We start from the raw sequence: 12,325 nt of genomic DNA, 5'->3' as shown, positions 1-12,325 counted from the left end.
CGCATCTTGGGATTCCTATTATGAAGATATGTAAAACTTGAAGAGAATTAGAGAAATATTCTATTTTAATTAGATCAAAAATTATTTGGAAATATATGCAATTATCTCTTTCCCTCACCTCCACATCCATCAGCAAGTCCTATGGATTCCTAAACACATCCAGAATCATCTAAAAATTCCACTCCAGAGTCAAGTAATTGGGAAAGGCAAATTGTTGACAAGCAGAAGATACAAAAATGAGAAGAAGTAGAGAGAAAAGCCCCGGTAGGAAGGACGGTGGGCATCTGTGCCCTATCGAGTGGGGTGGAGTAGAGGGCTTGGTTCCACATTCCAAACGCCAGCCTGAGACGCCAGGCTGCTGCATAAGAATCATGGCGGGCAGGCGGGGAGTGCTGACAACACAGAAGCCAGGTCACATCCCCGGAGGCTCTCACACCAGGTCTGGAGGGGGCTGAGAAACGTCAATTCTTAACAAGCATCCGGGATTCCCCAGTTAGGGAACCACTGTTCTGATTTGCTGGTACGAGCATTCCTTTGTCTCAAGTTCAGAGTGGTGCTGCAGAAAGAACCTTGAGCTTAGAATCAGAAGACATGGGTTCAAGTCCACACGGTGACTATTCAGGTGAACTTGAGCAAAACATTTTACTCTCTGAGCCTCAGTTTCCCCATTGTAAACAGACATACTTTTACACACCTGCCTAATTTATAGGAGGATATCATTACTGATACTATTATTAATAATATAGTATTAATCATTAATTATATCCATTATTGATATTAATTATATTAATAAAGTTGATATTTATTGAGTTTACCATGTGTATTATCTCATTAAATCCTCATCACAACCGTATGAACTAAATACAATTATGTCCAATTCATAGGCTAAAAGAGGTTAAGTGGACCATTTTCAATGTAATTATGGTGAATTTACCACTAAAGTTGAACATGTTGACTCTAAAGATAAAAGCTGACCTGATTTGATAATATTTTCCCTTAAAACCTCTGACTGCCTTGGTTCTGGTTGACCATTCAACAAGCAACTTTCTCTTCTAATTAGAACCAGGCTTCCTCTGGGAGCAGCCAGCCCTCACCAACTGGCACAAGAACGTTGTTCCCTCAGTAGCAAGAGTTCTCACTTTCTGTCCAAAAGACTCTTGAGCAGAACTGCTATGGCAACAACACATCGCTACGCTTGGAAGATCCGAATCGAGACGTCTGATCCTAACGCCACAGATGGCAGCTTTGTCCTCTTTGCTTTCTGGGCTTTGCACTTGGTGAAGCAATAGACTGAGTTGCTCAGTGATAGACCAATCCCTTGTGAGTTACAGGTCATTCACCAGGACTGGGTCACTTCTTTCTCAATCTAGAAAGTCCCTTCCTCAAAGCTACGAGACTGAGAAGAAAGCTCCAGATTCTGCAGGAAACAATGACATAGCACAGCAACATGTCCAGGGTTGTTTTCAGACAGGAGTACTCAACTGGGGGCAACTTGGCCCCCAAGGGACATTTTGCAATGTCTGGAGACATTTGTGGTTGTCACAACCGGTGTGTGTGCCACTGACATCTAGCCGGTGGAGGCCAGGGATGCTGCTAAACATCCTGCAATGTACAGGACAGCCCCACAACAGAGAATGACCGGCCCCGAATGTCAACAGAGGGGGGTGAGACACCCTGTTTTAGGGTCACCCTGTATCCACACACGCCCTCTGTCTGCAGCCATCCCTCTGAGGTGTGACATCCACCTCAGGTGTCCACTCACGGGGTCCCAAGGGGTCTTTGGGGTACACATCTTTGCCTTTTTGGAACCCTATGTAATTTCTGGTCCATGCTAATCCAGCATATAGCACAGTACCTTGTCCAGAATAGGTGTTCAATATAAACGTAAAGTATGTTAATAAATACTGTTACAGTATGTGTACCTCTAATGCCAATAATATTGTATTATTAAGAAACTGATCCAATGATAAGTTAACATGCTCATTCCAGGTATAAATCAGAAGTAGTACTAGGATAAAGATGTCAATATTCCTACCCCAAATATAAGAGTTTGAAGACCTATGAGAGGCATTTGTTTTTTAATTTTAAGAAAAAAAGTAACCTAAAGGATTATCACTAAAATGATAAAAATGAACCTTAGAAAAAGGAAACAGAATGAACACTGCCAAAGATTTGATCCATTGTGTTAAAGGAAGACTTTGCATTTCCCTCTACAGAGAGCATAGGAACTGGTGGTCCTCATTTGCCTCTATATGTCCTACGGCGACTGTTCGTGAACTCACCACACACAACTATGCTCTCCACACCTGCTGAAGCCAGGGCCTTCAACATGAAACACAGTCCCTGCTGCCCTCAGGGAGCGCACAGTCAGACAGGGAGATGCGGAGATGAGCATCAGACGACAGATACGTGCCACAGCAGAGGTGGCAAGCGGGCTGCAAAGCACGCGGATGGCGCGTCCGACCCCAGCGTGGGGTCACCTGGCCTGACCTTGTTCCTTTTTAAGGAGGAGGCAAGGCAGAAGCAGGAGGCCGGGTAGGAGACTGCTGCCACAATGCAGGCAGGAAGGGCCGGTGCTGGAGCAGAGGGGGCAGCGGCGGGCCTGGCGAGAAGCGCTCAGAGCCTGGCCCTAGTTTGAAGTCGCAGTTGTCATGGGTTTAGCTAGTCTGATACAGAACCCTGGAGAGGGGGCCTCCCTCCCGGTGAAACCAGGTCCTCCCTGGGGTGTGAGGCCAAACCCCCGGGCAACGACTGTCCACTCTGGCATCACAGAAGAAGGCCAGCTGCCTCCCTCAGGACTCACAACTTCTCACCACTCACCTTCCCAAGGACAACAAGAAGCAAATGCAACCCTCATCAGCCCCCACTGTGGCCCTGACACCTGCCGTCTGGTTTGGGGTGAGAACAAGTAGCACAGCCTCAGGCTCCAAGCCCCTGTCGTTAGTGGTGGGAGCGTGGGCCAGAGGCTGAACTTCTTGGAGCCTCAGTTTCCTCATCTGTGGGACAGTCTGACACAAAAGCAACATATAAATACAGAGTGTGTGATAAGTGCTCAAAAACAGTAGCCTATTTCCCTTCCCCAGTGTTAACACCATGGCAAGAAAACACAGCTTCAGCTGAAACAGGCAGAGTCCAGTGCTCTGCCACCTACAACCATTTACCTTTGGTCTCCAGAGCCTCAGGTGTCCTAGAACCATCCCCAAATGGACACCATGCTGGCCTCCGTCACGGGAACTAAATGAGGCATGCGTACAGCCCTGGCACATAATACAGGATTCAGCAGTAACGGCTATTAATACCTTAGGGACAGGACAGGTCTACTCACATTGTCACCAAGCAAGCCCACATACATGCATCCAATCAATACTTATCACCCTCAAGGCCGTGGGGTCACGTGGTGATGTAAATAATGGTGAATGAGAAGAGTAAGCACTGACTGAAGGGGACGCATCAGAGGAGAAAAAAACTCAGGATTGGACGTCACACTGGGCCTTGGGGCCATCTGCTTGTTTGGGCTGTGGTCTTGGGTAGCTTATCTGACGCCATTTTTCTCATCTGCAAAGCTCATTTTGAAAATTAAATGAAACCACACTTGCAAACCACCAAGCACAGTGCCTGGGACGCAGCGAGCCCTCCATACCATCAGCTGCTGCTACAGCATCCCCACAGTTATCACTATCATCATAATTATTATTGTTGTTGTTGAGGAATAAAGCTACCGTACTAGTTAGGATCCTTCCAACTGTGAATTATGAACATCGATCTGGTAGATTAACCCATAGAGGGAATGTTCTGGCTTCACGTAAGCCCGTGGTAGGGTGGACTCAGCACAGCTGAATCCAGGCACCAAAACGATGCCTCGGGATTCTCACTCTCGTTCTATTCTTGCCTTTGTCTCTGGGTCTCCGCGTGAAGCAATGCTTTTATGCTTAGATATCCTCTCTCTATTTTAAAAGGAAAATGGCTTCTAAGAACCTCAAAATTTTGTCTTCCAATTACCATGACACACACACAAAAGTAAGGCTTCTCCCTTCTTCTAAAGCCCCAAATAGTAAGGCCCAGAAAGCACCCTGCCAGGCCTGGGCTGGGTTCCACACCCACCCTAGGCTAATCCCTGGGCTCAGGGAAATGGTACGTCACCTGCTCCGAGGCCTCCAGGGGACAGAATGCCACTATTGACAGCCCCATTAGAACCAACGGACTGGGGGAAGAATTGACCCCAAAGGGCTGGGGTTGACAGAGCAGTGATAGTCAGAAAAAGAGCCCATATTAGTGAAGGAGGCAAATAAGCATAAAAATGGAAAATTGTACAGTGAGGAGCCAAAGCAGAGGGTGCCAGAGTCCCTGGGGGTCTCCTGGAAGAATGATGAAACATTCACCTCATTACCACCCGTCAGAGCATCTGCCTCCTGACGTTCACAGTTTAATTTCAAAATGACTAGAGCTCTGGTGCATTGCTAATTCTATTCCCAAGAAGCTTACGAAGCCCTGAAATGGTAGACATCTGGGCGGCAAGCTTCTGCGGTCCGTCCCCTGCAGGACGCTTCATAAACGCTTGGCCAAAACAGTCAATTGAATTCTTCATATTTGAGTTAAAGTCGTTTTCTGTTTCTTCAGTTTAAAATATTCTACTAAATACTATGCGAATTTGGGAACTGTCTGTATTTTTACTTAAGTAGTCTTCCCAACTGCCTGCCAGTTGATCTGATTCTGCAATCAAATACATCCACCCAACACTTCACCTTTTTATCATCACTAGACGAGTTAGATAAGCAGGGAAGATCAATAAAAATACATTTTTATGTAGTCTCTTGTCTTCCAATCTCTTCCCAACATGGATTTTAAGGCTTTTGCCAATAAATATGAAACATACTGCACCAACTTTCTATGAAAGCACAAAAGTCCCCAATGCAACTTAATGATTGCAATAAAATTTGGCACCCTATTTAGTGCCACAGGGCTAGTAGTTGAGGATTTTATACTTTGGGGTGGAAATAGGAGTTTATTTTCAAAATAGAGCTCCCCATTACGCCAGTTAACAGACTGCTGAGCGCAGAGGCTTGCTCTGATACAGAGATCTAGCAACAAAGTCCCAAATCTCTCATTGATTCCCGACTGTGGTGCCCGGCACAGTGCTGGGCTGTCTCTATCCGTGGATCCCGGGGCACCCCAAACTTGGCATGTCTGAACACCTACGGACTCAGGGGCAGGGGAGGAGAGGCCACCATCTTCATCGTCTGAACGAGATCGGGGGAGCCAGCGCCGTCCGTTTCCCAGGGCAGAGCTCTGACATGGCCCCACCACCTCTGGAACGCTGACCCCAACCCTCCACCACTAGGTGCTCTAAACTCCACCCCCTCGGTCACCCCTTTAGCTGAAAACCTCATGATTTCTACGTGGATTACAACGTTTTACTCTTTATCCTTAGGGCTGGTCACACAAGTCTCATTCCTGTGGCAAGACGGCCTCCACGCTGGCTCACCTTGACTAACCCTCAGACAGCCTCTTTCCAACTCCAGGCCCTGACCTTCGCCTAGAGCGTTTACTTCAGAAGAACTGTCACTGCACTTTCTTTCTCCTCCCCTTTGAGATGTAAATCTTTCTGAAAGCCTCTTGCCAGTCGTACAACCCAGGGAACGTCTCTCTCAAGGACCCCGGAGCCACCCCTGTGACACGTCATCTTCAAGGAATGGAGACCCCCATCTCCCAGGCTCTGTGGGAGGGAAGGAGCCTGAATGTGGGGGCGCCTTGCTCCAAGTTGTAAAACTACCTCCTGCAATGAAGATACAAGAAAATTTACCTTTCCTCTGGGGAAGGCCAGGTGGTAAATGCAGATGGCCTACAACCCCCAGCCCTGCCACCCTTGGATTCCGCAGAGTTGAACTCAGACTGCATTCTGGGCTCCCTCCTCTGTTGCAGTAGCCTTGGAGAAAGTCTTCCTTGCCTGTTGAACTTTGTCTGGTACACTTTTTGCTTTGACACCTGGATGAACTCATGAATCTCCTGGGGAGCCATAGACCGTGGGATGCCCTGGCCCAATCTGGAACTTTCAGTGAGACTCCCAGAGGTTGAGGCTCAGGCATCCTGACTTTCAAGGCTCCCTCGTGATTGCGTGAGGCAATGAAGGTTCAGAAGCATGGCCCTCATCTCGCTCCTCTGCAGTCTATCCTTTCGGGCCTTCTGTCTGCAGACTCTGGAGTAAGCGGGGTATGGGGGAAAGGGAGTTGCCCAAGATCCTTTCTCAGGAAAAAGAGAGCTAGGCACGCCCACCTGAAGCATCTTTTTATAAATTGTGACCCGTGCCTTCCTGTGGCATTATGTTTCCATCCTGCTGAGACACTGGATACAAGGTAGCTTTTTGTCCCTTAAATCCTGTTAAAAAAACATCATGCTGACAACTCAGGCCGCGCCCAGAACTATGCCCTCGTGGACACAGGGAACCTTTGCTGCACACTCCTACTCTGGCTCTAGTGCTTTTCCACGGCACCAAGACAGCCGTGTTCACTGGTGGACTGCTGGGAGGACGCGCTGTGTGCGCAGGCCTGCACGGAAGTCCTCCTTCAACACAGCGGGTCGTACCACGTGTGAGGGAGCATCATCAGCCAGCACAGGAACATAGCCTCATCGCGCGTGGTGCTCGATGGTGTGCTGGCATGTGAGCTGAGGCTGTCATTGAATGCACTGAGACATCCCCAGCCCTCCCCACCGGTCTGCCCGTCCCCCCCGGGGTGTGCTTCCTCTGATGGGCTGGATGAGGGCACCTCAGTTCCCCAGCCGGCAAGAACGCTTTTTTTGTATAAAAGCCAACTTGACAAGCGTGTTTGACCAGAGAGACCAGGCTTTCCAGGCACAAGCAGCCCAGGTGAACAGGGAATGGACGAAGAGGGACTTTCGAGGCCCAGCCAGGGGCTCACTGGTGGGGAATGGGGTGGGAGCTGCCAGAGAGCATGGAGGTGGGGCAACTAGAGAAAGACGGACAGCCAAGTGACAGTGCTGGTGTCCCTAAGAAGGAAAGCCCGTGAGAGAAAAACCTCCTCTGCAAGGGACTTCGAATATTCCACTCTCCTATGTGGGGATTCATGCATTCTTTTTCTAGAATTGGTTAAAATTATGCAGGGGCACATCATCCCATTCTCTCTGTACCATGACTGCCCAGGGTGCCAGGAGCTGGTGCCCATGGCGGGAGAGGTGACTCGCCCCATCTCTCACCTGTCTCCACAGCCAGTGACCCACTGACTTTCATCATTTTCCCCCTGGCATTCTGTAAAAGTGCCCCAAGTCATTTTTCTGCCTCTAGTCTCAGCCCCCTCAAGTCTACACTCAACAATATTTCCTTTTTTCAAACACAAACTCCTTTGTGTCACTTCCCTAGGGCTTCCCAAGGCTCCATCACCACCTGCAGGCTAAAGTGTCGCCTCCTTAGCCTGGTGGAGGATGACCACAGTCTGGCCCAGGCAACCTCCTCATCTGTACCTATTCCCAGAGCCCTCCAGTGAGCCCCCATCACCACCACCCCTCCCCTGCCCAGACACACTCGGGTAGCTCACACCAGACTGGGGCATGTGAACGTCTCCCCGACTTGAGTGCTCAAGATGCATCTGAGTTTCCAAAGCCCTGCTCAGGTCTGTCGTTCCCTCAGAAGCCGTTCTTGATGCCCCAGGCAAATTTAACCAGGCTCTCATTTCTGCTGCCTGAACCACTTGCACACACTTTAGGTGGATATTTCCAAAATGGCACCTCTAACAACCACTATTCAGAAATAGAATCCATTTTGACAAGGAAATGGCAGAAAGCATAGACTTTCTCATTTCTCTGTGGTTAAATTAGATGTTTGATTTTCTCTGCTTATTATTAGAACCTTCCCTAAAATTAATGAATAGAACGGCACATGCGTCATCGTATTTGAAACCAATTACAAAGGTGGGTGGATTTTGACCCGAGCATCCAGGCACGGTCTGACTATGAGAAAAGGCAGGGCTGGTGGTGACTGGGGAAGACAGAGGTCTGTGCTCCACACTTCCCAAATCCCACCCCAGAGCCCTCTGTCCCATATCCAGGCAAAAGCCCTCATCTTTGCCTTAATCAAGAGCCCCCAAAGAGGCCCTCATTCCAATCCCCAAAACCTGGGATTGTGCTACATTATACAGCAAAAGAGACTTTGCAGATGTGATGAAGTTAAGGGTCTGGATGGGGGAAGATTATCCTGGGTTGTCAGGCACCCTCACTCCTGGGTGATGGCAGCAAAAACAAACAAGCAACAAGGGAGGATGGCATGCCCGGTCCTGTGCCACCATCCAAGTTCCCGACATGCTTTGTAAGCATCCATTATATTCTCTAGTGAATGCAAAGGGGAAATGTGCACAGATCTTGCCCCAAGAAATTTACAATCTAGTAACAACAATAATGCCTACCTCGAGGTACACTACATTTTACAGAGTTCTTTTTCATATTTTCTCATATTTGTTTCTTAGAGGAACCCGGGGAACAAGGGGGCAGCTGGGACTAGTATCACCCCTATTTAGACATGAAATTTGCTACTAAGTAGTAAAGCTACACATTAAACCCAACCCTCCTATGGCAGGTCCCGTGCACTTGCCGTTATCACAGCTGCCTAAGTGACTATAAGACGAGATTTGGGAGTGCGGATGTTTGATGAGAAGTGGTAGGTCACGGTTATAATGATGTTGGCCTTAGATAAGATATACAATGACCTAGTTGTGAGAGTAGGCTTTTTGATAGATCTGGGTTCTCTTTGGCTCAGGGATTGGCGGGGCCAGAACCTAAGAAGTTGTCAGTGCTTGCAAGTCAGGATACTAAAGTAAATGTGTGATGTTCTACAGAATGCAACATGGACTCCAACAGAGGCTAATACAATATGGAAATTAATAAAAGAAACCTCGACCAAATTGGAGTCAGGAGGGCCTGCAGGGGGAGCTCTCATGCCCTACCACACATTGTCAATTACACCAAACAGGAAGAGATGTACCCTTGCATCTCTGGCAGGAAGTACATGCACTTGACTACTGAAGGAAGATTTCTCTCCCTACCCAGCGATAGCCCAGCCAATCAGAAACGCCACAGCTCAGCCAATGAGAAGCTGTTGCCACCCTGAACTGTTACTCTCCCCCAATGGACTTTCATTTAGAATGGCCCCATCCTCTCCCCCTTTTTCCTCTATAAAAGAAAGCCCCTTCCTTTGTCTCTCCGGATTTGCCTATGGTTTCCCATAGCATGCACTTCTCAAATTGCAATTCTTCTGGTTATTCCTAAATAAACTTGTTTTTCAAGTAAAATAACTGACCAATTTATTTTTTAAGTTGACAACAACAATCCCAAGCAGAAGTCAGGGCCCTTCTGAAATGACATGACATAAGTTTGTAGCAGGTGCATCAGTATGGTTTGTGACATTCTCTGGAAATGCTGAACCCCTGAAGCAGGAGTGAAAAGAGGTGATTGGGGGGGATCTAGGGACAAGAGCTGGTGGGAGATGAAAAGAGTAGAGGCTTTAAAACAGAAGCCAGCAAATGTCTTTGAAGTTTCTTGCTGAGGGTCCAGACTGGAGAGAGAGATGAGCAAATCCTGAATTGGAGACATTAAAAGAAATGGGTGAGATTGAAGGACTGAGCGATGGTTGGGCGAAGGGCAGAGTCAGGGAGCAATGAAAGGAGAGACAGTTAAAAGCAACCTCAATCAGAAGAGGAACCTTCACAGTTCAAGGTCCCAGAGACAAGTAACATTTTTATTTTATACTATGTTAAGAACACTTAGGTGAGATCTACCCTCATAACAGACTTTTAAGTGTACAATATACTACTGACTATAGGCACAATGTTGTACAGTAGATCTCTGAACTTATTCATCCTGATTAACTAAGACTTTATGCCCTTTGGTAAGTAACCCCCCATTTCCCTCTCCCCCAGCCCCAGAAAACCACCAGTCCACTCTTTGATTCTATGAATTTGACTATTTTAGATAACTCATATAAGTGGAATCACGCAGTATTTGTCTTTCTGTGACTGGCTTATTTCACTTAGCATAGTGTCCTCAAGGTTCATCCGTGCTGTTGCATATTGTAGAATTTCCTTATTTTCAAGGCTGAATAATATTCCGTTGTATATATATATCACATTTTCTTTATCCATTCATCTGTTGGTGGACACTTAGGTTGTTTCCATATCTTAGCTATTGTGTAATGCTTCAATGAACATGGGAGTGCAGATATCTCTTCAAGATCCTGTTTTCAACTTTTTTGGATAAATATACAGACATGGGATTGCTGGATCATATGGTAGTTCTATTTTTAGTTTATTGAAGAACCTCCATACTGTTTTCCATGATGGTTGCATCATTTGACATTTCTACTGTGTGCAAGGGTTCCAATTTCTCTACATCCTCGATCTGACCCTAAGGTAAAGCTTACAGGGATGATGAAATCTCAGGTACAACTAAATGGAAAGGAGACCGTCACTAGAACTGAGACAGGTAACATTGTGGATGAAGGCAGACCTGGGAGACCCAGCTGGGCTGTTTATCAGTGCATAAACTTAGGGGAATAGATAGAGCTCTCTGCACATTTCCCTTCATTTGTAAAATGCTCATAACAACATCTAGCTCATAAAGTTTTCCTGAGGAACTAAATGAGATGATCTGTCCAGATCCAGGATGAATTCTGCTGTCACAGACTTAGGTTTGCAAAAATGAAAGCTTTTTCTCTGAAATTGAATTTAGGTCTCAAAGCCCTTTGAAGCTGAAATGTGACCTTCCCCATTAAAGGGCCTCATTCATTCTTCAGCTGAAAAGCTTTTTTGAGTACTTAGGCAAGTCAAGATTCCCCTCCCACCTTCCTCTTCTCCTCCAAGTTTGGGGGAGACACGGCCTTCCAGGGGAGGAATGTGTCTAGTCCACGGTTACCCACATGTGTCCGTGTCAGCTGCACAAATGCATGGTCACAAGACTCCTTAGACACCCGCTGTCATCATCAGGCACCGCCCCTGGCCATGTCCCACCGCTGCCACAGGCCTGGAGAGGCACCCCTGGACTGCGAAGCCCCTCAGGGTCCAGAGGAATCGCGTTGCTTCTTCCCCTGCTCTGTGGCACAGAAGAGTCTGGGAAGCCCCTGGGGTCCCTCCTCCAGACACCCCAACACACGAGGCCTTTCACCCTGACACCAGGCACCACCTGCACTCACTGCTTCACCGTGGGGCTTGTGGTCTCCCTGGGGCTTTCCCTGAGAAGCCGGGGAATCAGCGTCTGTGTCTTGGGTTGCCCCTCAAAATGGGGGGGTTTCCGCTGAGGTTTCTACCATCACCCACTCCAGGACTTTGCCTGAAAAGGCAGCAAACAATCAGACCTTGCTTTCCCCCCTCCACATGGAGCATCGGCGGCATCTGAATGGTTCCCCCGCTCTGCTCATTCTCCTGCCAGCCGGCCAAAGAAACATTTACCTCCTTCCCGGTGACAGGAACCCTGCTCTGCGGTCACCATGCCTTCATCCCATTGTTGTTGATGGTAGAAACTCGTGCTCTGAATCCTCACCACTCACAGCCTCTTAATGCTCAAAAAGTCCATCTCCTCTCTCAGAAGGCCTGCAGGGGCACATCAAAAGCTCTTTAGCTCTCAAGTCGATCGTTTCCACTATCAATTTCAGGAGTCTATTTTTGGACTCAAATCCACGTTTGCCTCTTTGTTCTGAGCTGTAGTTAAGCCCCTGCAGGAAGGGGAGCGAGCACAGAACATGGCCACATGGCCTGAATGGTGAGGGAGGCCGGGGGCAGGAAGGCATCTGGGGAAGAAGCCCATGACCCTGGCAGAGAATTCCCCACCATGCTCAGAGGTGGGCTGGGGGCTGAGTGAGGGGGTGCTGGCCTCCAGCCCCGCCAGGCTGGCTGAGCCCAGGCTAGTGTAGACACCGGTTGTGTGGTTGGGGCAGACCCACAGACTGTGGGACCTGAAGCTTAAAAAGTGGGACCTTTTTGAGAAAAAGAATACAACATTATGAATAATACCAAATCAGGTACAAGGCCTAGGAATGGGTTCATAAATGGACAGGCCCTAAAACTTCATGTGCTTTCCAGTAAATCCACCTAGGCCCATGATGTTGGGGAAAAGTCACACGAGCCTCAGTGTTTCATCTGTAAAGTGGGGATGATAACATCTTCTTCACAGGTGTTCAAATTATTAAATATGGTAACACCCAGTGTTTGACAGAGTAAGTACTGAAAAGGGAAAGTTCCCATTGCAAGTACCAAGGAAATGTAAGCTAGGTTATCCCAACTTAACATGGGCTCACATGGAGAAGAAAAACATGAAATGGGGGTTGGATAAG

The 12,325-nt window shown here is 47.8% G+C and overlaps 1 long non-coding RNA gene across 1 annotated transcript in view; it reads right to left on the bottom strand.

Moving 5' to 3' along the window:
* The window catches only part of LOC147915336 (uncharacterized), an 88,465-nt gene extending 76,817 nt beyond the window's left edge, over positions 1 to 11,648 (bottom strand). Inside the window, exon 1 of the long non-coding RNA XR_015554235.1 lies at positions 11,445 to 11,648. This is a non-coding gene — a long non-coding RNA (uncharacterized LOC147915336). The remainder of the gene's footprint in view (positions 1 to 11,444) is intronic.
* Positions 11,649 to 12,325: the final 677 nt, after the last annotated feature.

The sequence above is a fragment of the Ceratotherium simum genome, chromosome 14, assembly GCF_057802395.1.
Source record: "Ceratotherium simum simum isolate JZ-2026a chromosome 14, ASM5780239v1, whole genome shotgun sequence".
Lineage (NCBI taxonomy): Eukaryota > Metazoa > Chordata > Mammalia > Perissodactyla > Rhinocerotidae > Ceratotherium > Ceratotherium simum.
The sequence above is the reverse complement of the archived record's forward strand: the minus strand, read 5'-3'. Positions and strand labels throughout refer to the sequence as shown.